At 37.8% G+C, this 22,372-nt stretch overlaps 1 long non-coding RNA gene across 3 annotated transcripts in view; it reads left to right on the top strand.

Annotated features, from left to right (window-relative positions):
• The window catches only part of LOC116567486, a 29,634-nt gene that overhangs the window by 1,649 nt on the left and 5,613 nt on the right, over positions 1-22,372 (top strand). For 2 of the 3 annotated variants that reach the window (XR_004276232.1, XR_004276231.1), the window contains exons 2-3: positions 7,021-7,150; positions 8,003-8,130. This is a non-coding gene — a long non-coding RNA (uncharacterized LOC116567486). Of the gene's footprint in view, positions 1-7,020; positions 7,151-8,002; positions 8,131-16,387; positions 17,035-22,372 lie in introns of those variants that run through there. The other variant, XR_004276230.1, reaches the window with a different exon arrangement.

Genomic DNA, 22,372 nt, shown 5'->3' with positions numbered 1-22,372 from the left:
GAAAGCATTTAATGGATTATTATAAAAAGAAAAAGATGGTATGCAATAATGGTTTAAATTGAAGCTCTGTGTGTATATCACCACTGTGTGACTCCTAAATGAGAGCTTCATTTTTAAAATTCTCATATGGCATGCTTGAAAGTTTGCCAGCGCATGAAGGAATCAAAACAATGAATTCAGCAGCAGGAAAGAAGGACATAGAAGTCTGGGGAGAAGTGGGGTTTCTTTCTTCCTGTCTTTCTCTCTTTTGGCATCCATGACTATAAATAGTGAAAGTTCATCAGAAAAGGAAATTGCAGAGATTTCTGAACTTCAGAGGAGCAGTAATTGGGCAGTGTTTTTAGAAAACACATTGATTCAGAAAATGGGGGATAAGGACAACGCTTTAAACCAGCACAAAACAGGCTGGGGGAAAAGATCTTGATAGTAATTGCGGGTGAAAATCAAATCAAACAGCAACTCATCTGGAAAATACCTCCTCCTTTCTGAAATTGAGATAAGCTGCAGGGTGGAGACTCTTTTCTGCATTGTTAGCCATGAGTATAAAAGTTTATTTCTGCTTTTAATGAGTAGTATTTTAGAAATGTAATGGAAGATAATTTTACTGGATTTCCCCGAGGAAAAGCCTTCGCCCAATTACATAGGCAGTCCTAGCCATTCTAATGTAATGCACACGATATACATGCATAGAAACGAGTATTTCCTGTTAAAATCAAATGGAATGGAATCTGAATACTCCAAAGCCATGAAAGCACAGAAGGTGGGTCAGGAGTGATGAAGTATTATGAAGGTACTATCAGCTTACGATGATGTATGTTCTGAAATGAGGCTCTCTTCATGAGTCCAGAGGGACTGGCATTTCCAAGAACAAACTCAGCTCTCTGTGATTTGGAAGTGGACGCTGGGGTGTAGGAAGGAGAGTGTAGTGTAATTAGCTATTTCCTTAGTTCATGTATCAAGCAGGCTCCCTGCAAAAGACCTTCTGTTAAACTATGGTGTTGGCACATGCTGCATCTAGCAATTACAGAGAGACTGGTAACTCAGGGCTTAACACCCAAACACGAAGGCCTGATTCTCAGTCTTTTAGGTAAGTTGGTGCCTTTCGTAGGTACAGTTAGTAGTTCTTGGATGATTTTTGGTAGAAAAGCTTATTGGTTTTTTCCTTGAGCGTGATATTCATGAATGATATTTTTTTCGAAAAGTACTTAATGATCTGGCATTCCGAACCAAGCTCTGTACCTGACACTGAGAATACAAAGATCACTGAAATAAGATTCCTGTCTTATCCTCAGGTTGTACAGAGCTAATGGAAGATAGACATGCTAAGTACAACAGTCTGGGATAAATGATCTTGTGTCTAGGATGTTGTAGGGCAGAAAAGAGTGGCTCAGTCCCTGTGCCGGTATCTTCTACAAAGGATGGGGAGTTCTGGGAGCTGAGTCTCGAAGGATGAGTAGGGAGTCACCAAGTGAAGTCATCTCAAGGATGAGTAGTGAACTCACCAAGTGAAGTCACCAAGTGAAGTCATCTTTCTCAGGATGGAGAAAGCCTGGGACACTCAAACATACCCAGTGTGAGAGAGCATGGGGTACACACGGAAAGGCAAGCCATTTAGAGTGGGGGGCCTGCAGACTGCTTTCGGGAGTGACAGCAAAGCAAGGGGCTTGAGAAGGACAGGGAGCTTGAGTGCTGAGGAGCTACGTGACTTGCTGAAACATCTGTCGGCAATGTAGATGCTGGTGAGGGGGTCTAGGGAAATGATTCCATTTTGTTTTACAGAAGTAACCTTTTATATAGAGGTTTGCTATCAGAGGAATGCTGAAGAAGAAAACGGCAGGAATAGAGCAGGAAGAGGGAATGTATTGAAAAAGATTAACTGAGTACTGAAGGGGAGAAAGGAATATCAGATGATTCACAAGTTTTTAGTTTTTGTTTTGCAGATTTTCCTGTGAAGTTCTGTGTGTAAAGGGTGGGTCAGCTCCAACTGGTAATTCTTAGCATGATAATGGTGTATAGAAATGCAACAGACAGCTCTGGAAAAAGAGCCCTGTCAACACCCCTCCCCAAGGACTTGCTTCTGTCCCTCCCTTCTGATGGGGGTGTACATTTACAGTTTTGTCATCTTGGTGGCCACCTCACCATCCCTCTTGCCAAAACATCTGTAGCACCTCTGTTAAGTGTGATCATCAAGTAGTCTCCACAGCTCAAAGACAGAACTCTCCAACCCCACAGCACATCACGGCCAACCAACTCTCAGCTTAAATGAGGAGAAATCTGACATACACTACATGAGAGAGATGAGTTCTGAGGGGTGGATGAATCAGTGGCTCTTTCATGATTGCTTTGTCTTTGTGTGTTATTTTTATAACACACTCACTGGGGGGAAGTATTGCAGTTTAGAGGAAGTTGTCTAATTTCTTTATGTGGAATTTCTGTTTAAAGTAGGTACAGATTCACAGCCCCTTCTTTGAAATGTGTGGGACCAGATGCGTCTAGGATTTAATGGGTTTTTTTTTTCCATGTTATGTTATATTACATCATACCGTGCACTATGTTATGTAATATCCCAGTAGATTCTGAGATAGCATCTATTATTAAATGCATTAATATCTCTGGGGAGAAGCATATGAATATTTATGCTAAGTGGTATAGACAAAAACTATGAAAATCCTCTTCTCAATTAAGATCAGGCTTCAGTGATAAGATGTGAATCAAACTTAATTTAAGATCTTAGTTTTTAAGAATTTTGCAAGATTCAGGAATTACAGAAGAATTGTGGACTCTATTTCACTCTCCTATCTGGTTAGCCCGACAATTTTTCTTTTTTTCTTTTTTTTTTTTTTTTTAAGATTTTATTTATTTGACAGAGAGATAGTGAGAGAGGGAACACAAGTAGGGGGAGTGAGAGAGGGAAAAGCAAGCTTCACGCCAAGCAGGAAGCCCGATGCAGGGCTCGATTCCAGGACTCTGGGATCATAACCAGAGCTGAAGGCAGAGGCTTAAAAACTGAGCCACCCAGACGCCCCTAGCCTGACAATTTTCGACTGGTGGAACAGAAAGATGTCAAAATCAGCCTAATTTCTGGAAACTCCTCTGAGTTGGAAATGTTGATGGAGGTATTAGAACTAAATAATCTGTGCAAAAGGTCTCATTACCAATGCCAAAAGTTTAGAGGTACATATACTGAAACCTGGGTGTGAATTCTATGTCTATAATCTTACCTAAGGAGTTATAACCAACTGCATATATAGGACATTTTGCTCTGTACTCAAATTTTCTGAAACGTTCCAGATCAGAGGGAAAATTATGGTGAAGTCACCCAAGCTTCTGGGTAAAACTGTCATGCAAGCTAAAGCAAGGTCAATGTTTATACAGGGAACAATTCAATGGAAAGAAAAGAGCAATGAGTATTGAAGAGAGGCAAATAGTAGCAATAAATAACTAAGGATAGAAATATTGGTATGAAATAAATTGATGACTCAAATAAGAATAAATCAAGGATCACAGTAACCATATCTAATTTAATTTGGCGTTTGACATATTTGAGTGTATATGTTATGTGTGCAAGTGTGCATGTGTGTGTGTGTGTGTGTGTGTGCATGCTCGCACAATTTTCCCAATTGCTACATATCAGAGTAGCTGGTTCTTAAATTAACTCAGTGCTCTTGAACTCCAGATTCCAAAGGGAATAACGAACGATATTCAAGATGAACTCAAGCTTCCTTGAAATACAACGTACTCTGGCTGGTCACACTCTTTCTTTTCATGTATATGTAGACTTTGAGTCTACTCCTCTCAGGTTTCCTTTGAAATGAATGGGTGTACTGGGAACAAGATAGGCACTTACTAGATTATTCCATAAGATGGCATCCAATTGTCTCATTTTTTATTAGTCTAGCCTTACAGAAAACCATTTCTACAGAGGATTCTCTTCAGATCTGATACCAGTGGAATGTACTTTAACATAAATCTCTAAGACTTAGGGTTCCCCCCACCACTATGATGCATTTGAAAGTAATACAGAGAAGGTTGAAATATGGCATCTCCCTTCAGAATACTCATGTGATCCTATCACTCCCCTCGCACAGGCTGGTGTCTATGTTCAGCAGGCACTGGTTAAAAGAAAACTGAGTTCTGTGTAATTTTAAAATATTCTTATCTCTAGATATTCCTGGAGATAGGTTGATCTGCAGAAAAGCTTTCACATTCTTCTTTCTCTGCAGTATTGAATGGATGGCAAGCAAAATGGAAATTTCCTCTTCATTTTTGGTTCAGACCCCGCAATGAATTTAAACCAGGGATTCTTCTTATTCATCTGATTCTCAAAGCCAGCTTTAGCGTGGAAACCAGAATTCATGGAATTGTGGCAGTTGAAAGGGCAAAAGGGAGTTGTTTCCAGAACGTTCAGGAGAAAGCCTTTGCTGAGGAGGGGGCTCTTCCTTCTTGTTCCCTGTGCTCAGAATAGCTGCCTTATCAGACATCTGCTTTACTGATGATGCAGATGGCACTAAAGAACACGAGGACAGGATCTCCTTCTTTAAGGAGGCTGGCTATTAATTTCTGTTCTCCTGCAAGGTAGGAGAACAATGGATGGAATGACAGGAATAATTAAGAGATAGAGCATAAATTCAAATACTGCATAATGCAATCACTTAACATTGTTCAGCTAGCGATGGCTCCTTCCCTTGTTGCCTCTCCTATTTCCCAATATTATTCACTCCCATCATTTACTATGGCTGGACCTCCAGAATTATCAGTTTTCTCCATTATAATTTACAGAAGTTTTAGGTGCTTGTCTATTCTGTTTTTTGCTTGAACAAAATTGAGTAAAGTTACTGAGACTAATAATGGCATATAATTAGACCTTTTGCCCGAGACTTTCAGTGAGATTGCACATGTATTTTGATTACACATATATGTAACATACAACCAAATAACCACATAGTTTCTTTTCTGCTAGAAGAGTGTTTTTCAGATAAGCCTACTTTAGTGTCTAAATTCTGTTTAATATATTTGAAAGTCATTCATATAAACATGGATTAATAACTGTATGTCTCATTATCACCCATAAAATGGAACATTTAGAAAACCTGCAGATAATCCCTAGTGATAGTTCATGCAATTTCAGGTTTCTCTTCCGCCAAGGCAAGCTGAGGTCAGAGTTTTTATTTTACCCCTTCCACATTCCCAGTGCCAGAATAAGATTGGGTATGGATTTACTAAAAGAAAGTACTATTAATTTGGGCCTTGGAAGATAAAAATCACAAAATCTTCCTGAACAGGCTTTGCGTGAAGAAGATACATAACAAATAAGGAGATAGCAATGCATTTAGCGGTCGAGATCAGTATTTTGACTCTGGGAAATTATTTTATGCGATTTCTTTGCCCAGGTATTTTCAGGCCAGTACATTATAAGGAATCCATACCAGGTGACTTCCTTTCCTCTGCACAGTGATAACTGACAGTGGAATGGCTGGATTATATACAGACTCAATAGCAACAATGTCTACACTGAGGTATAAGAATTCTTTTCTGAGAGGTATACATTTGTAGCTGCCTGAATTCTGTGTCAGAATACCTAATTTTTTTCACCTGTAAGGGTTAATACAGTGCTCAAAAAATGTGTACTGATTTGCACACATCAGGCAGAGCTACAGTTAGATCCCAAGACACATTTAAAATAATGATTCACAAACTTTAATGTACATAAGAATAAGCTGGTTTGCTTGCTAAAAATGCCCCTCAGGCCCCACCTAGGCACAAACTAGGACCCCTGGCAGAAATTCTGATTCACTGGGTCTGCTGCCACTTAAAAATTTGCATTTTAATAGACATCTCCAGGTAATTCTCATGTAGCTTGTCCCTGGATAATATTCTGTGAAACACTGCTTTAGAGCTCACAGGCTACAAATAATCATTTGTTTCTTTATCCTTTCAAAAGAGTTTTTCATATTTGTATTTGAATGTCTATGCACATATGTGTATATAACAATTATAAACACATCCCCATACAATGGAGGTATGAGAGGGCTCTGGAACTGAAAGAAATAAATCACTGTGACCCAAATGAGCATGTGCTACATCCAAGCCTAACGTGTTTTATGTGGGTTGCTTTTTTAAATTTTTGCTTTTTAAATGAATGACTATTCACTCTACCCTAGGGACGTTTAACTAATGTCACCACTTAGAGCGGGAGTCAGTGCCCACTAAAAAGAGATACTGCATTGGTTTTGCATTACTTGGGGGACAAGCACTCCTCTTTCCTACTCTTTGCTTGGGGATGGGCAATAATTTCATCTGTGATTTAATAAGAACTGCCCTCAAATGAAAGCATTAGAGGATGTAATCATGCATTTTGTTTGATTCACTCATTAGTTTTTCGCCTGGGAGCCTCAGGTTCTGTCATTCCCAAGGTGAAAGAGCCATGTTTCTTTCTGCCTCTTCTGCCCTCCCTCAGCCCAGACAACTTGCAGTTTTATCAGTTCGGTGTGACTCACAAGGAAGATTTCCTGTAAGGTGTACTGCAAGAGTATCTTTCTAGCTTTGATATGTTCCTTAACCCTTATTCCCCTTCGCTATGCCTTTGTCTAACTACCCCCTTCCTTTCTTCCACCATCCTCACTATAGAAGCTGTATTTGAAAGAAATACAGAAAGAAAGATCAAAACAAAAGGTCCTGTAAATTCAACAATAGATTATTCACTTTCTCACGTGTCAGGAGTTTACACCAGATGGAGCCCAGTACCTTTGTGGATATTTCCTCTTTTTATCATGAGTAGAGATTTGCACATGCCTACCTTTGAGATGTGAAATACCAGTGAGCTTTTGCAGGCTTTCCTAGACAAATAAAGCAAACTACCCCCACCACCCCCCAAAAAACCCAACAACAACAACAAAAATAACAAAAGCCTTCTTCACAGTGTAAACCAAAGGAGAATTATTTTAAAATAAATCAAAGGAGAATTCAAAGTGGGAGGGAAAGTGAGCCTATTAATTAATGACTGTTTTTTCTAATTTTCAGCATTGATGTTAAAATTCAAAGATTCTCCACAAGAGATTGTATTACTATGATTTATATTTCCAGAGAAATATAAAGCTGAGAAAGGATGGAAGAGAGACAATTTCTAAACAATAGAATTTTTTATCACCAGGTGAACATACAACATTTTTTCTTTAAATTCAGCTGTTCTCTTTGTAATCACAAAGGTTTTGCATCCTAAAGAGAGGCTGCAATATTTCCCAAGTAGCCATGCTACAGTGAAAACAAACTTGAAGTCATTAAATTTCTCCTGTATTTTGTTTTATTAATGGTACTTGGTCATGGATGCCCAGCTTGGGGCTATGTATTATTATTATTATTATTAACGCCTTTGGTCTCTTAAAAAAATGCCTGAAACCAAGCATTTCCCAGGAATAAGATCTAATGGCAATTAATAATACCGTTTTATGATTAAATTAAATTGTTTTCCAGGGAGCTTAAAAAGTCCAGCATCACATTTCATTTTACTAAAACTCATGTGTTGCTACCCTTCTATGTGGAATTAATCATTCTCAGCCCACTTTCCTATAATTCTCATGTAGTACTCAAAATAATTTTGTGCGGTAGTTCTCAACTACCTCATTATAGGTATGAGGAAACTAAGGTTCAAAGAACTGCAGGGGAGGATAAACTCTTCCTCTACTTTCCTAGGTTCAGTTCTAGAGTGCTGCAAAATAAAATGACAAAATACAGAGTAACAAAAAGAAAAAGGACTTTACTTATACATGTAGGACATTTATTCACATGTAGGACAATGCAGTGATGAGTAACTCAGGAATGGTTAGAATTTGAGGCTTCTATACCATCTTAAAAGGTGAAGAGGAGGAAGAAGAAAGGCACATAGGGTAAACCAGAAGACGTTTTTGGCAGGATACATGGATTTTCAGGACAACACACAGGAGATAAGATCGTTTGTGATCATGCTTATGTATAGCGGTATGAGCAGTCTTTCCATCTCCTGCAGGGCCATGAAAGCCTTCTGGAGAAAAGAATGGTGGTGGGTGCTTGACACGTTCTCCCTTCTGAGAGATCATCTGCCCTGAAGAGGAATTTGTGGCGGTATTACTTCCTAGAGATTGCTGCTTTTTTCAGGTGAGGAGAGCTACAAGGTTTCTTTCTTTCTTTCTCCCGTTCTCTCTTTTCTCTCCCTTCCCTTCCCTTCCCCTTCCTCTTCTTTCCCTCCGTCCCTCCCTTCCCTCTATCCTTCTTCTTTTTCTTTTTTGCTTCCTTGCTTGCAGTGGTTGAATCTCAAATATTTTCAGCTTAAAATAATCTGTGTGACAAAGTGGTATATTTTGGGGTGGCATATCCTGATGCCCTTCAGAAATAAGTGGTTTGAGACTAAAAAGCAAATTTATGACAAAATAAACCACAAATAGATCTACTGACGTCCAGTCTACAATTTTTTCCATATCCTAAACAGCAAGGAAGAAAGGGATAAAGGGGAGAAAAAAAGACTGAAGGTGGCAGAAATTTTGCTAGCAGAGTAACAACAGAATATTCTCATAAGAATAAAAATTTCAGGGGCGCCTGGGTGGCTCAGTGGGTTAAAGCCTCTGCTTTCGACTCAGGTCATGATCTTAGGGTCCTGGGATAGAGCCCCACATCGGGTTCTCTGCTCAGTGCGGAGCATGCTTCCTCCTCTCTCTCTGTGCCTACCTCTCTGCTTACTTGTGATCTCTCTCTGTCAAATAAATAAATAAAATCTTTAAAAAAAAAAAAAAAGAATAAAAATTTCAGCGGTGCCTGGCTGGCTCAGTTGGAAGAGCTTGTGACTCTTGGTCTTGGGGTTGTGATTTCAAGCCCCATGTTGGGTGTAGAGATTACTTATAAACAAATAAATAAACAAATTTCTTTAAAAAAAAAAAGAATAAAAATTTTAATCTTCCAGTCTCACAAATGTAATTTTGAAAATTAATTTGAATATTGACCACTCAGAGTTGCAAAATAGACTCATGTTGTAAGGCAGTGTTCTATTCCCAGAGAGCCATAGTATATAATGTAATTATGATAATCTGCTTTAGGTAATCAGACAGGTAAAAATTTCCAAGCATTTCTGAATCTATGATACTGGTCTTCTGGTAGTTCTCTCATTGGATATGGAAAATCCAAACAGGCTGTATCAGAAAAGTTGGAGGATAGGCCCCATATTTAAACCTCTGCCCCCAGAGTCTGTCTTACCTGGACACATGAGTGAGCAGACTTATAAAAACTGTTCAGAGTTTACTGTAAGACTCCTCACACATATGCAAATGTTGTTGACTCTGCTCCCCACTGCTACAGAGAAACTGAGGACAAATGAAGACTTCAGGGAGGTTAGACAAATAAAGTGGCCTCTGCTGGTATTAAAGCTGGACTGAGTAGAGAAGCTTATAGAGTCCAGTTATCCACAGGCTTCTGGAAGAGTGCCACATGGCAAAGGACATGCTGTGTGCATAGTCACATTGCAAACACTCTCCCCGATGGTTATGTTGATGATAAGTACAAGCCAGAAAACAGCACCTTGCTGTAGATAAATATCATCATTGATCAACTGGTGAATGAAACATCGAATTTGATGTAGAAAGGATGACTTAGGGATATTGCTTATTCTTCTGCCCCCTGGGCTCCAGCCTATTCCTGCCTTTGGGATCGGCCATTACTTCTACATCGAATGCTCTTCTCCCAGATATTCACTTGGATAATTACATCACATTTATCAAGGCTTGATTCAGCTCTTAACCCTCTCAGTGAGGCTGACCTGACCACCTTCAGAAATTCTAATTCCCGCTCAGGTACCTCAGGACTCTCAGCCCACCTTACTTTCATCCAATTTTCTTTTTTCTATACTAACTACGGGGTAACTAACTTACTTTCCCTCTTTCTATCTATCTATTATCTATCTATCATCTCCATCAATCCACATTTTTTAAGTGCCTTTTCTTAATGTCTGTATCTCCCTAGGAAATAAGCTAAATGAGATGGTTGCCTTTTACTGTTCCTTGCTGTATTTTAAGTACCATAAGTGCTCAATAAATATTTTGTTGCATTAATCAAACCATGAATAAAGAAGCTATGAATTTGGCAGTTTTATAAAAATCAAATATGTAAATAACTGAGATCACCTGTATATAATACACAACAATAATTTATGTTTATAATGCTGATCCTGAAGCTTAATAGGTTTTGAAAGATTTTTTTTTCATAAAATGGTTAACATTTTTTAAATTGGCATTTCAACTTATCTGGAAAAATAACTTCCATATTGTATTGGAGCATATCTTTTGGCAATGATATTAACTTATAAAACCACATTGATAATGTGAAGCAATGGAATATGAACTGAAATTGAAGACAGGACAGGGTTTAAATTTGTGCTCTATTACTTTCCAGATAACTTAAGTTGGACAAATATTTTTCTTTTTCTATCCCTTCTTCCTCCTTTCCTTTTACTTTCTAATTTATTTCATTTCTAAAAAACTTTATAGTTGCCTACAAAAACACATAAAATTCAATAAGATTATAGATTATTAGATCAATATAATAAATGATAAATCAACATAAAACTTTTTTAAAAAGCAATGGAAAAATAAAGTTAGGATAGCCCGGAAAGATAAAAAAGAAAGTCACAGAAAGCTAGGTCTTACAGCCTATTCTGACCAAGATGGGGGATTACAAAAAATTCAATTTGAGTTGCCAAAAACTGAAGGCACAATCAGATATACATTTGCTAAAAGCAGTCCCAACTCTAACATTCGTGGATCCCAGGGCAAGACTACACATAGAAGCCCGTACATGTCCAAATAATTAAAAGTTAAAATCAATCCAGCATTTTAAGAAAATCATGTCCTTCTAATTTGACAAAAACACCTCCCAATAACCAAACTGAAAAATTTTAAGATGCTATACCTAGATAGATTAACACTGTGAAACTGTTCTTGCATATTGCACAACATGCAATAGTTGTGACTACCCTGCTACTTCATGCATTTCCCAAGAACCATGAACTGGAACATGAAGAGAAAAAAGAAAATGGATTCTTGGTACTACGGGGAAATGCTATTTTGCTATTCAAGAATCTATTGCCTATATTTAAGTATCAGAGCTCACTGTGCCAATGTTGAATTTAGATCAGGAGTGAGAGAGACACCAAGTATTCTCCAGAAATTAAACTTTTGTGTTGAGATACGAATGGCTCACTACAACATGGGGCCCAGGGCTCTAGCCTCTCTTGCTGAGTTTAATGACTATACTTGATTAAAGATATCAATATCTCAGGAGAGGAAAATCCAAAGTAGAAAGAAATTTCTACTTTAAGTCTTCAAAAGGACACCCTGAATGATACCATCTAGTGATTTCCAACATAATCATTCAAATAGCCTAGGAGATTCAAATTCCGTAGGTCTGGGATAGGGTTTAGAAATCTGTGGTTTTAAACCTCTTTAGAGATGATTTTGATAGTTGTAGATACAGTAGTGGACAACATCCTCCATGATATTCCTGCATAATACCTTGGTAGAGCCATTTTTTTCTCATTCAGAAATTAGGGATGATAATGCTACTACTTATTTGGCAAGGTTTTAAATACTATGTTCACAAAAGAAGTGTGTACAACAAAGAGCAAGCATTCTACAAAAGTTAGTTAAGTGTGTATGTATGAAGCATGTGAATCTCATTAGAAATTAGGATATGGATTATTTATGCTTCACCTTTTCTTTTGGCGATTGACAAAAATTAGTTTTAGACCCTTGTTTACAACTCCTGCTTACAGGAAAATTTTCTTCTTTTGAAAAGTTGGGACAGAACATAAAAATTCTAACTTAGACCACCTTTTATAGGTATGTCTTTTTTGAATTATTAATCCTAGTTACTCATTCCTAAACTCTGAATATCCATATAACTTCACAATTCAATCTTATTTTAACATGTTCAATAAAAATGTTTTTATTATAGATTGATATTTGTTGTAGAAACTTAGATGAAACAAATGATCAAATAGGAGAAAGGATATATCATGAATAATCTCACTCTTCAGAGATAATCACTGATATATTTGGATAAATCATTCACAATTCTTTTCTGTGAAATATTTATTACACAGACATGTTTATATTTTAAAGGAATCATAATATATACATTTTTTGAAAATGTTCTGTTTAACAGAACATTAGGCCATCTTTCTATGTGCATTCCATTTATATAGTTTGCATAATCATTTTTTTAATGGCTACATGACATTCAACTGTATAGATAGTCTAAAATGTATTCAACTAATACCAAACTTTTGGACATTTAGCTTTTTGCTTTTCTAAACAATGCTAGTTGAACATGTGTATATACATATACATTGCCTATTTTTCCAATTATTTTCATAAGCTAAGCAGCAAGAGAAATTGCTGCTACAGTATCCAAATGTTTTAAAAAAGTCATGTCTAGTTAAATTTGCAATATATGACTAACAGTGAGAATTCTTTTTTTTTTTTTTTGTCTGATAAGCAACAGCTATGTCTTAGATTTGCATTTCTTTATTGGTTAAGAAAGTAGTACTTTTCTTAATGTATCAATCATTCTTGTATTTTTTTTGTGTGAACTAATTCAAATCTTTTGTTCAAAAAAATGTTTATTGCTTTTTTAAATTATTTCTAAGACAGTTTTTTATATATAAAAATGCCAAACTTTTTCAGCAAATGGTAAGCTCTAGGTAGAATATCAAGAGCCCAAGTGATATGCAGCCTAAGGGTTTTTTTTTTTTTGGAAAATTTATTTATTTGAGATAGAGAAAGAGAGAGAAAGAAAGAGAGCATGGGAAGGGGTAGAAGGAGAGGGAGCAAGCAGACTCCGCACTGACCAGGGAGCTCAACACGGGGATCCACCCAGGACCCCAAGATCATGATCTAGCCGAAATCAAGAGTCGGACACTTAATAGACTAAGCCACTCAGGCACCCCTATTTAAAAGCCTAGGGGCTTTTAAAATACAGTTTCTATTTCATTGAAGCTTATGGTTATGGCTATCTAAATTTAGGAAACACAGCTTTAATCAGCTACTGTTCTTTTGTTATTTAGTTTAGTCCATTATTTCAGCTTCCCTTTTTCTTCTACGTTTGACATTCCTCTAGCTTATTCATCTGGTGGTGGTTCTGCTGACTCAGCACCACCCTCAGCAGTCCTTGCTGTCAATCACTGACACTTTCAAAGAAAAGCTGACTTGGTGGAAGATAAAAATGCTTCCTTAGGTGGTTAGATCTTACTACAGTATGGGGGTGGGGATTGAAATCAATTAGAACATGTGCACAAAATAAGACGGAAGTAATGAAATTTGAACTGAGTCTTGGAATGACAAAATCTGCAGTCTGAAGACAAGGAAAGTTAAGAGTTGAGGAATAATTGTTGAAAAGGAGGAAAACAACATAGAAAAAAATAGGATAATGAAAGGAACAAAAAAACAGGAAAGAATCCAATGACAATACTATAATGTGGAATGTGGGGGGTCTTTAGGGATTTTTGCTGGGGGGGGGGTACTAGGATTCACGAGGGTTGATATTTTTCTACATTGAGATAAAGTCATTGGAATACTTTGTTAAGTCAAAATAGCACCAAAAGGTTGTAACCTCTTTGATCAATAGAAAACCGGTTTTATGAAAAACCGGTTTTCTATTGACTGGTGACATCATTCTCATTAATAAATAAGCAGGGTATTTACTCAATGTGCATCAACATGCACTCACACTAGTTTATGTTTTGTCGTGGACACTCTCAGCCTGTGGGTAAAAAATGGACAATGAAATACCTTCCCATTTGCTTCAGTGAGTCCCAGAGGAAGATAGTTGTCCAGAAAAGCCCCAGACTCTTGTTAGTGCTTAAAAGTACACATTAGTAATTGCAGTATAGAATAAACCTTGTTTCCAATTTGCTCCAGGGTAATTCACACTTAGGTATAACAATAATCCCTACCTTTTGTGTCTGGGTTTTAATCCAGAAGGTGTGAACAATTTTACAATAACTCACTGGATGCCATGACTGGGCTCACTATTCAAATGATCTTTCACATAGTAAGTTTGTGCTTGTTCTTGGCTATGCCTCTTGGTAACTGATACTACATAGCAGGGCGTGGGGGGCGGAGAAGGACAATCAATGACATGGACATTTGGTAAAATAACAATTATAATGATTTTTTGTAGAAAAAAGGGTGATACCACATACATGGCATTTACCATTTATTCAAACACAATGCACAGTCCTGCAAAGTTTTCCTTAGGGCATCGGTCATCTAGAAATGTGGAACAAAAAGGAGATTACAAGTATCTTCTATGGGGCCTCTGGGTGGCTCAGTGGGTTAAAGCCTCTGCCTTCAGCTCAGGTCATGATCCCAGGGTCCTGGGATGGAGCCCCACATCAGGCTCTCTGCTCAGCAGGGAGCCTGCTTCTCCCTCTCTCTCTGCCTATTTGTGATCTCTGTCTGTCAAATAAATAAATAAAATCTTAAAAAAAAAAAGTATCTTATATATGTGTGCTCAAATGCTACATACTTTGTTCTTAAGTGGCAATTTATAATCGTTCTAAACTGGAAATTCCTCTGCTCTAGAATTACTTTAGATAGAGAAAGCCAATTGCCAAAGTCTCCTGCTGTGGGACTTAGACTCAAATGCTGCTGAATGTATTGCATGGAGCCAGTGCCTAGAGCTGGTAGCAAATATTTATTTGAAAATTTAATAATGCTTTGTGTATACCATTTTTTTTTTTTTAAACTTGGGAAGTGTTGGAGGAGAAATGGCTCCTAAGCAGTTTTCTAGTACAACTTTAGATCCCAACAGTATTATGCAATGCTGCAGTAATTTTATGGGATTCATATCCAGTATCCTTATACCTTTTTCAACACCAGTGTTTTTCATTTTTAATCCTTTGGGAATGCTAGTAAAATAGCCCCCAAAGTAAACAGCCCAGGGATTTTTGTTGTTGTTAGTTAGTTATTTTTTAAGCATTTTATTTCAGTCTTTGGTAACAGAAAAATTTTCAACATAAAGTTGACCTAGATCTTCAAGGAACTCAGCTTCCTGAGAATTTCAATGGAGTAACCCAGCAGGAAGGTGGCCACCACTCCAGGATACAGGCAGCAGCAGAGAAGGAATTATTCACATTCACTAAATCCTAAATTGCCATCGCCTTCAGGTACATGGACCATTTACAAAGATTGGGGGTATGGTCCCAGCAATGTGTTACATGGTCATGTATTACAAAGTTGCAAAAGTGAGGGTTTTTTGTATCCTTTTTCATTAAGAAGATTTACCCAAGTTGTATAAACTCCAAGCCTCGAAAGACCTGTATTTACCTCTAGGCAGAAGGCAGTTGTTCTCCCTGTGCCCAGGAATGTTCGTTTGCTTATATAGGCTTGTATTAGTCAGAGTTCTTCAGAGAAACAAAATTGATAACATATAAAAGGTTATTTTTAAAAAGATTTTGTTTATTTGAGAGAGAGAGAGCACAAGCAGGCGAGTGACAGAGGGAGAGCAGGGAGCTCAATACGGGGCTCGATCCCAAGACTCTGGGATCATGACCTGAGCTGAAGGCAGCCCCTTAACCAGCTGAGCCATCTAGGCGCCCAAAGGTTACTTGTTATGAGGAGCTGGCTCACATGATTATAGAGGCTGAGGAGTTCCATGATCTAGAAACCTAACAAAGCTGTTGGTATATATCCAGTCTGAGTCCAAAGGCCTAAGAACCAGGACAGCTGAGGGAGTAAATCCCAGCCTGACGGTAGAGGAAGACTGATGTTCTAGCGTCAGCAGGCAGGCAGGAAGGGAAGGAATCTGCCCTCCCTCGGGTTGTTGTTCTAATCAGGCCCTCCATAAACTGCACGAAGCCCATTCACAATGGGGAGGACAATGTACTGAGTGACCATGAAACATCCTCCCAGACCCATGCAGAAGTAATGTTTAATCTGGACACCTCATGGCCCTGTCAAGTGGACACAGAAAATTAACCATCACAATAATTCTAAGGGAAACAAACAAAAAAAATTCATATCACGGCTTAATAAACTTTCAAAAACATGCAGGTTGCTTCCAGAAGAATTTTCAAGCTTCTGGAATTGTCATTTTAATGGTTTGCTGGGTTTTCTGTTTTTAACTTTTAGTTCCATTTCTTATTTTCTGTTTCTAAGCGATGATTTTTGACTTAATGGAAGTCGGTTTTGTTTATGCCTTAGTGACAGCCACATGCTTGAGTTGAGTCAATTTAGAAATTTAATTAATGATGAATTTGTACTAGATGTTTACTGTACCTTAATATCTGCAAATGGCAATACCTGCAAATAATACGGGAAATTCATGTGTCTACACTGGGGGCTAATAATCGAATTTTTTGTACTGCTAGGAATGTGTGATCAGAGAAGTTGAAACAATACCCACAAAAAACAAAGAAGTTGAAAGCTGTTGCCCTGCTGAATGAAGTCCAAGCATTTTGCCATGACAGGCCAGCCCTCCAGGCTCTGGCCTTCGCTCTGGCCTCTTCAGTCTCATCTGTGCTCACTACATCTCTTAATAATCTATGTATCCAGGAGACTGAACTACCTGTGGTGACCTGAAAATGTCAATGAGGTTTATACCTCCATTGCTTTCCCATGGTGTTTTTCTTTGCCTCAAATCCCCTTTGTTTTCTTTTTTGCCTGGTAATTTTGCATTCATTATTAAAAATAATGCTTTCTCAACATTTCTCTTATTTCTTGAGCCCTCAGGACAGAGTCCGTAACTTTTTTCTCTTCCTTCTCTCCTTCTAAAACTGTCCTCCTAACACTGCCCATCTGAAATTATTTCTCTACGGAGGCACTGGTCGCCTGTAGACTGAAAACTCCTTGAGGGCAGGGCCGGTGTCACCATCACCTGAAACAGCCGGACACTTCAATCTGTGCTTACTGAATAGAATCGCTTGGATAAAGGTGTTTATAAAACAAAATCTCTTTCTTTTTGTCTCTTTGTTTCTTCATTTCAAAAACTAGAATCTGAAGCCCGCAGTGTCTCTATGTAGAATCGGCTGCTTTTTATTACCTTTGAGAGATGATCTACATTTAGAGATTACTAGGTTGAGTTCACAGAGGTATCGTTGAGGATGTTTAGAGACCTTTCACCATCATCTAAATAACTAAATCAGAACTGCTGCTAATGTAAATTGGAGGCCTTTGTAATAAAGTGTTTGATTCCGTTTTTTGTTGTTGTTGTTGTTGATTTTTTTTTTTTAAACGTTTGACTGCTGAAAGCTTTTTTTGAGGCTCACTTCTCCCTTCTTTGCCTTTCTGCCCCACCTCTGGGCAAATGGGTTAGAGGCCAAGTGTCATTCCTTTGGCACTGTGAAAAGTTCAAACCACGCCTGGAACCCCCCAGCCTGGCCATGCGTCCTAAACATCATAAAAACCCCAGTTCTGTCTCTTTTTCCTGCCCTATAAAGCCAGGGACTTGCTTAGACTTGCTTATGAATCACCCTGCTTTCTCCAAAGAGCCTCATTATGAGAGTAATGATGTTTTTCATATCTTTTGATATCTGTGTGGTGTTATCCGTCTCGACATTCAAACCGAATTTGGGGTGCGAATCCATCCTGATTCTGTGGGGCATCTACACAACAGAATCCCTCTACAGTAACAATAAATTTCAGGGACAAAGGCCCTGGTAAGTGAGACTTGCCAATTTTACATCTTACTTCCCATCAGCCTTTTCATTTTCTTCATGTTTCTCTTGAGCAGGGTAATAGGGTTGTATGCTTTAGATGCAGTTCAAAACAATGACATGGAATATAACAACTTCCTGTCTGTCAAGCAGGGTCACACAATTGACCATATGCTCTTGGATTAAGTCATGTGGTCATGTTGCAACACATTAAAACGTCCAATTACAGCTGTTAACTGTCTCTCATAATCATCCTTATTTCCAAAGGGAAAAATATATTATCACTGAATAAGCCCCAGTAAATATTTTTATGCTTGAGTTGATTAGTCTCTATGAAATAATATAATTTTTGGTAAAATCATAACATTCTGGTATTTTATATTAAGCAAATCACTCTTTCCCCCACTCTTATGTTTTCAAAGGAGAGGAAAAAACACTTTGAATACTTTATGTACTATGTAAAATGTGTTTTTCCTGAGGTTAATTTTTCCCCCAAATTACAATTCTCTATTTCAATTTCTTGGATTTGATTCAAATCTCATTTACATTTATTGAGTACGCACCTTGTGCTGTGCTCTATCACACATGTGTTATTTTATTAATTTCCTTGTTTGAAATTGAATTCAATGTGATGTGGATATTAAGGAGTGATATTAATTAGTCTTCACATCCATCTCCAAAATGTCCTCTCCTTTCCACCTCACTTTCTTAGAGATACAAATCTGTAGTGGGATTTCTCAATAACACATAATTTCCTTAGGAGGACAATCTTTTAAATTCAAATGATTCTTGTGGCTAGAATGAGATTTTCTTAAGGTCAGAGAGTACAGATAATTTGGAGGAAAAAATGTAGCCAGGAAGCTAGATTTCACAGTCCAAATCTACAAAATATTCATGTGCCTTGTTTTAAATTAGGAGACAGTTCTGTTAGGTATGAGTTCCAACCAGGACCTGACATACAGCCAGAGCAGCGGAAATTGCTCTGAGCTTTCCAAGGAGAAAATTATAAACCAACAGCAGAGAGCAGTATGGAGCCATTTTTAAAACCAGAGAACCAGGACGCAGCACCAAAGAGCCCAGAAAGGGCTGGGGGAGGGGGGAGAAAAGGTTCAAAAGCTGTCCAAGGTCTTGATTACGTTTTTCTTTTTATATGCGTTCTTTTCCTATTCAAATAGCAGGTTCATGTTTTCGGTGAAAACACACACACACACACACACACACACACACACACACACACATATATGTATATGAAATATACATTAGAAAAATATATATATGTATATATGTGTGTGTGTATTTACATATATATATATATATATATATATATATATATATGTATGTATTTCCCCCCTTCTGCTCTTATTGCTTGTTTTTTCTTCACTTATTTTTTTTGAGGATACATATATATACACACGTGTGTGTGTGTGTGTGATGATTTTTCTAACTAGTCTTCAGCCCTGTTTAGGAAGAATGAATATTGAACTAAGTTGTGTTGGCTGCGGTGCAATTCCACACAAGATATATTAATCTATATTTCATATGCAGCCTGGATATCCACAGCTTTCTCATTCTTAGATAAGCTTATAGATACAGTGTATCTACATGCTGATTTCCTCTAATGTTTTCTCTTCAATTCCCCTTGGTAACTCTTTGAGTTAGAGGATGTTATTATATTGTTGATCTCAGTTTGGTTAAATTTCTATCCAATTTAAGTCTGGATCAAATGCAGTGTTTGGAGAGCAAGCAGCGTATGTGAACACAGAAAGCAGTCTCTCTGGCCTGGTCATATTGTCCGTAGATGAGTGTGCCTTCATTTAATTAAATGTCCTTTTTTTATATATAGAAACAGAAACACTTATTTATGCCAGTGCCCTGCAAATGACACAATCTGCTGCTCTTGCTTCCCTGCCATCATCATAAAATGCCAACCTTTGAGTCACATTAGCCTTGGGCATCCGATATAGGTGATCTTTTCAAAAAGCCAGGGCCTTTCTTTCCTGTTTTCAAAGTCTGTCTGGGTGATTGCCTCTGTGCGCTCTGTGTGTGCGTAGAACGGGGAGGGTTCTTGTCCAAAACATGGGGCTCTAAGCAACTAGAGTAAGCATTTTCATAATGTAGCACTCCTGTTTGCTGTTCACTTTATTACTGTCTTGATTACTGGGCATTGTCTGGTAAGGGATGGGCTGAAAGAGTTGCTGGGCTTGTCATTTCCACTGGGGAATTTTATAAAACAGCCCGAAGTTCTCAGTGATGGGAGTGAATTCAAAGGTTCTGCCACTCCTTCAGGCCACCTTCTGACCATGTAAGTACCGGACAGCTTTTCCAACAACAAGTGTATTTTGAGAACAAAAACAGATCATCTCTTCAGGCACATACACTTGGATTGTAAAGAAAGATGCCATGGCATTTTTCCATCAAGAAGGTTAAACTCACAGGATTGGATGAAAACTCTCATTTTACCTCTGCTAACCTGTAAAGATTCCATTTTGCTTCATTTATCTTCTCTCTTACCCTATGCTAAACCATCCCTGGCTTCGATGAAAGAATCATGTCTCCATTCATTTCCTATCTTGCTGAATTGCCTTCACATTTCCTATCATCTGCACATAATCCTATTCTCTCCATTATTGTCTTAATACCAAGAACAGCACAAGATAATGGATAGGCACTGTAATAACAGCGTGGCCTGTAGGAGCCCCTCGAGGGAAATATCTTTGATGCTGGTGGAATATTAATGCATCCGAGGTCCCTGATCTTCCTCTTTCACTTCATCTTCTGTTTTCTAAACTACATAATGACTTTCATATACATGACAAAAGCATTAGAACAGAAAAAGCCTCACAGATGAGCAGCAGGGCTGTGTGATATTAAGAAGTCCTATTCTTACCTCTTTGTACAATTTTTGACCACCATCTGAGACTGTATGTGCAGGTAATTTCTGATTTGAAAAGATACTGGTGGAAAGAAGCGTAATCATATTGTGTTAATGCAAATGCCCTTCAAAAGCACTGCATGAAGATAAATTAAAATATAATTCTTCAATAATGCATTTGTCCATAGGATGATTTTGGATAGATTAAAAACAAACACCTTGATATCACTTAGACAAGGAGTGGATTGTTTCCAGGGAGGCTAATCGTCCGCAGATTATGAATGGGCCAGTAAATCAAAGCCGCCTACATTAAACCTTGTAGATTAGGTTATAGTTACAATTTGTTGGACATAATTTTTCAATAAAAGGAAAGAATTGATTTTTTCTGAGCATAAATAATACAGCCTAGCAAAATTCAGTAGCAAATAACAAGGAACAGAAGGTCAGAGGAAAACAACTTGGTAGCCGAGTGGCAAAAGCCTTCGATTGTTTTGAGTGAAGTTAAGCATCCTCAACAACTCGCATGAAACACTTAACTTTCTAAACTCTACATTTCTCCCCCCATTTGTTTACCCCTCTCCCTTTGTGCTAGCAGTCCTTGTATATCCACTAAAAATGTTTATGAGTAAGTTGAGAAGCTTATAAAAAGTGTATGCATCCAAGCTATTTTGAAAAGGGCTAAATAAAAAAATGCCCCTGACATTTCCTGGAGCCTTCAAAGGAAAGTTCACAAGTTTTCTGTATGAAGAAAATGAAGAAAGTTGTTTGTAGAGGCTTCTTCTTTTGTAGATGTTGTTCCTTCTATTTAAATGACATAAGGGATGAGATCTGAACTTCTGTCTGTTGAACATACTATTTTTAGTAATTCCATAAAAAGCCCCTGAGTAGGGTTGTGGTTTTGGGGTTGGTGTGTGTGTATGTAGGTAAACATTTATTATACATTATTCTGTTCCAGGCACACTGTTAGGCAGCTGGTTACAAAGATGATCAATCCAGACATGTTTCTCCTGCACTTAGGCAGCTCATAGTCTAGACTCTAATGGCTAAAAGCTACATTCATTCATTTAGTGGACAAGAAATCTACCATGTGGCAGGAATTGTGTTAGACACAGTGAAGGACACGGAGTGAAGCAAGACCTGATTTCCCCTCCCAAGGCATTTCCAGTTGATAAAAGAGGCGCTTGTGTACCTCTATAGTCTTAGTTGAGGTTAAGCGTAAAAAGTGTTATAAAGAGAGGTACAAGTAAAACACTAGGAGATTCAGAGGAGATGAGAATAACTCCAAGCCTGAGGAATTAGTGACAAGGATAGGACTATGGGAAAAAGGAGGCACTAAGTATCTATAGGATTTAAACCAAAGGCATTTAGGTGAAGGAAACAGCATGAATAGAAACATGAAATTCATATTTCAGAAATTCATCTAAATGGATAAGAAGGTAGAAGATAGTGGGAGATATAATTATTTGACGCCAGATGATAGAACAGCAAAGATTTGGTATATTTCCAGTCAGCAAAAGGGAATTATTGAAGGATTTTGTCCACTGGAGTGTGATTAGCAAATGATTGATGTGATGGTGTTGTGTAGCTTACAGAAAATAAAGGAGAGACTTGAGATGGGTTAACCAGTTAGGAAGTCTGCAAAATAATACAGGTAAGAAACCCAAAAAGCTCAAATAGCAATGATCTACTAGAAGAGTTAACTGCAATTATGCCAAGAGCAGAGCAGTAAAAAAAAAATACTTCACTATTTTGTAATGAAAATGTGAGTAAGAGCAAGGTCAACCAGGACTCCAAGAAAATAATACTAAAGGCAGTAGTTCTGGAATTTC

The sequence above is a fragment of the Mustela erminea genome, chromosome 10 (assembly GCF_009829155.1).
Source record: "Mustela erminea isolate mMusErm1 chromosome 10, mMusErm1.Pri, whole genome shotgun sequence".
NCBI classification, from domain to species: domain Eukaryota; kingdom Metazoa; phylum Chordata; class Mammalia; order Carnivora; family Mustelidae; genus Mustela; species Mustela erminea.
Note: the sequence above shows the minus strand (reverse complement) of the source record. Positions and strands in the feature narration are given on the sequence as shown.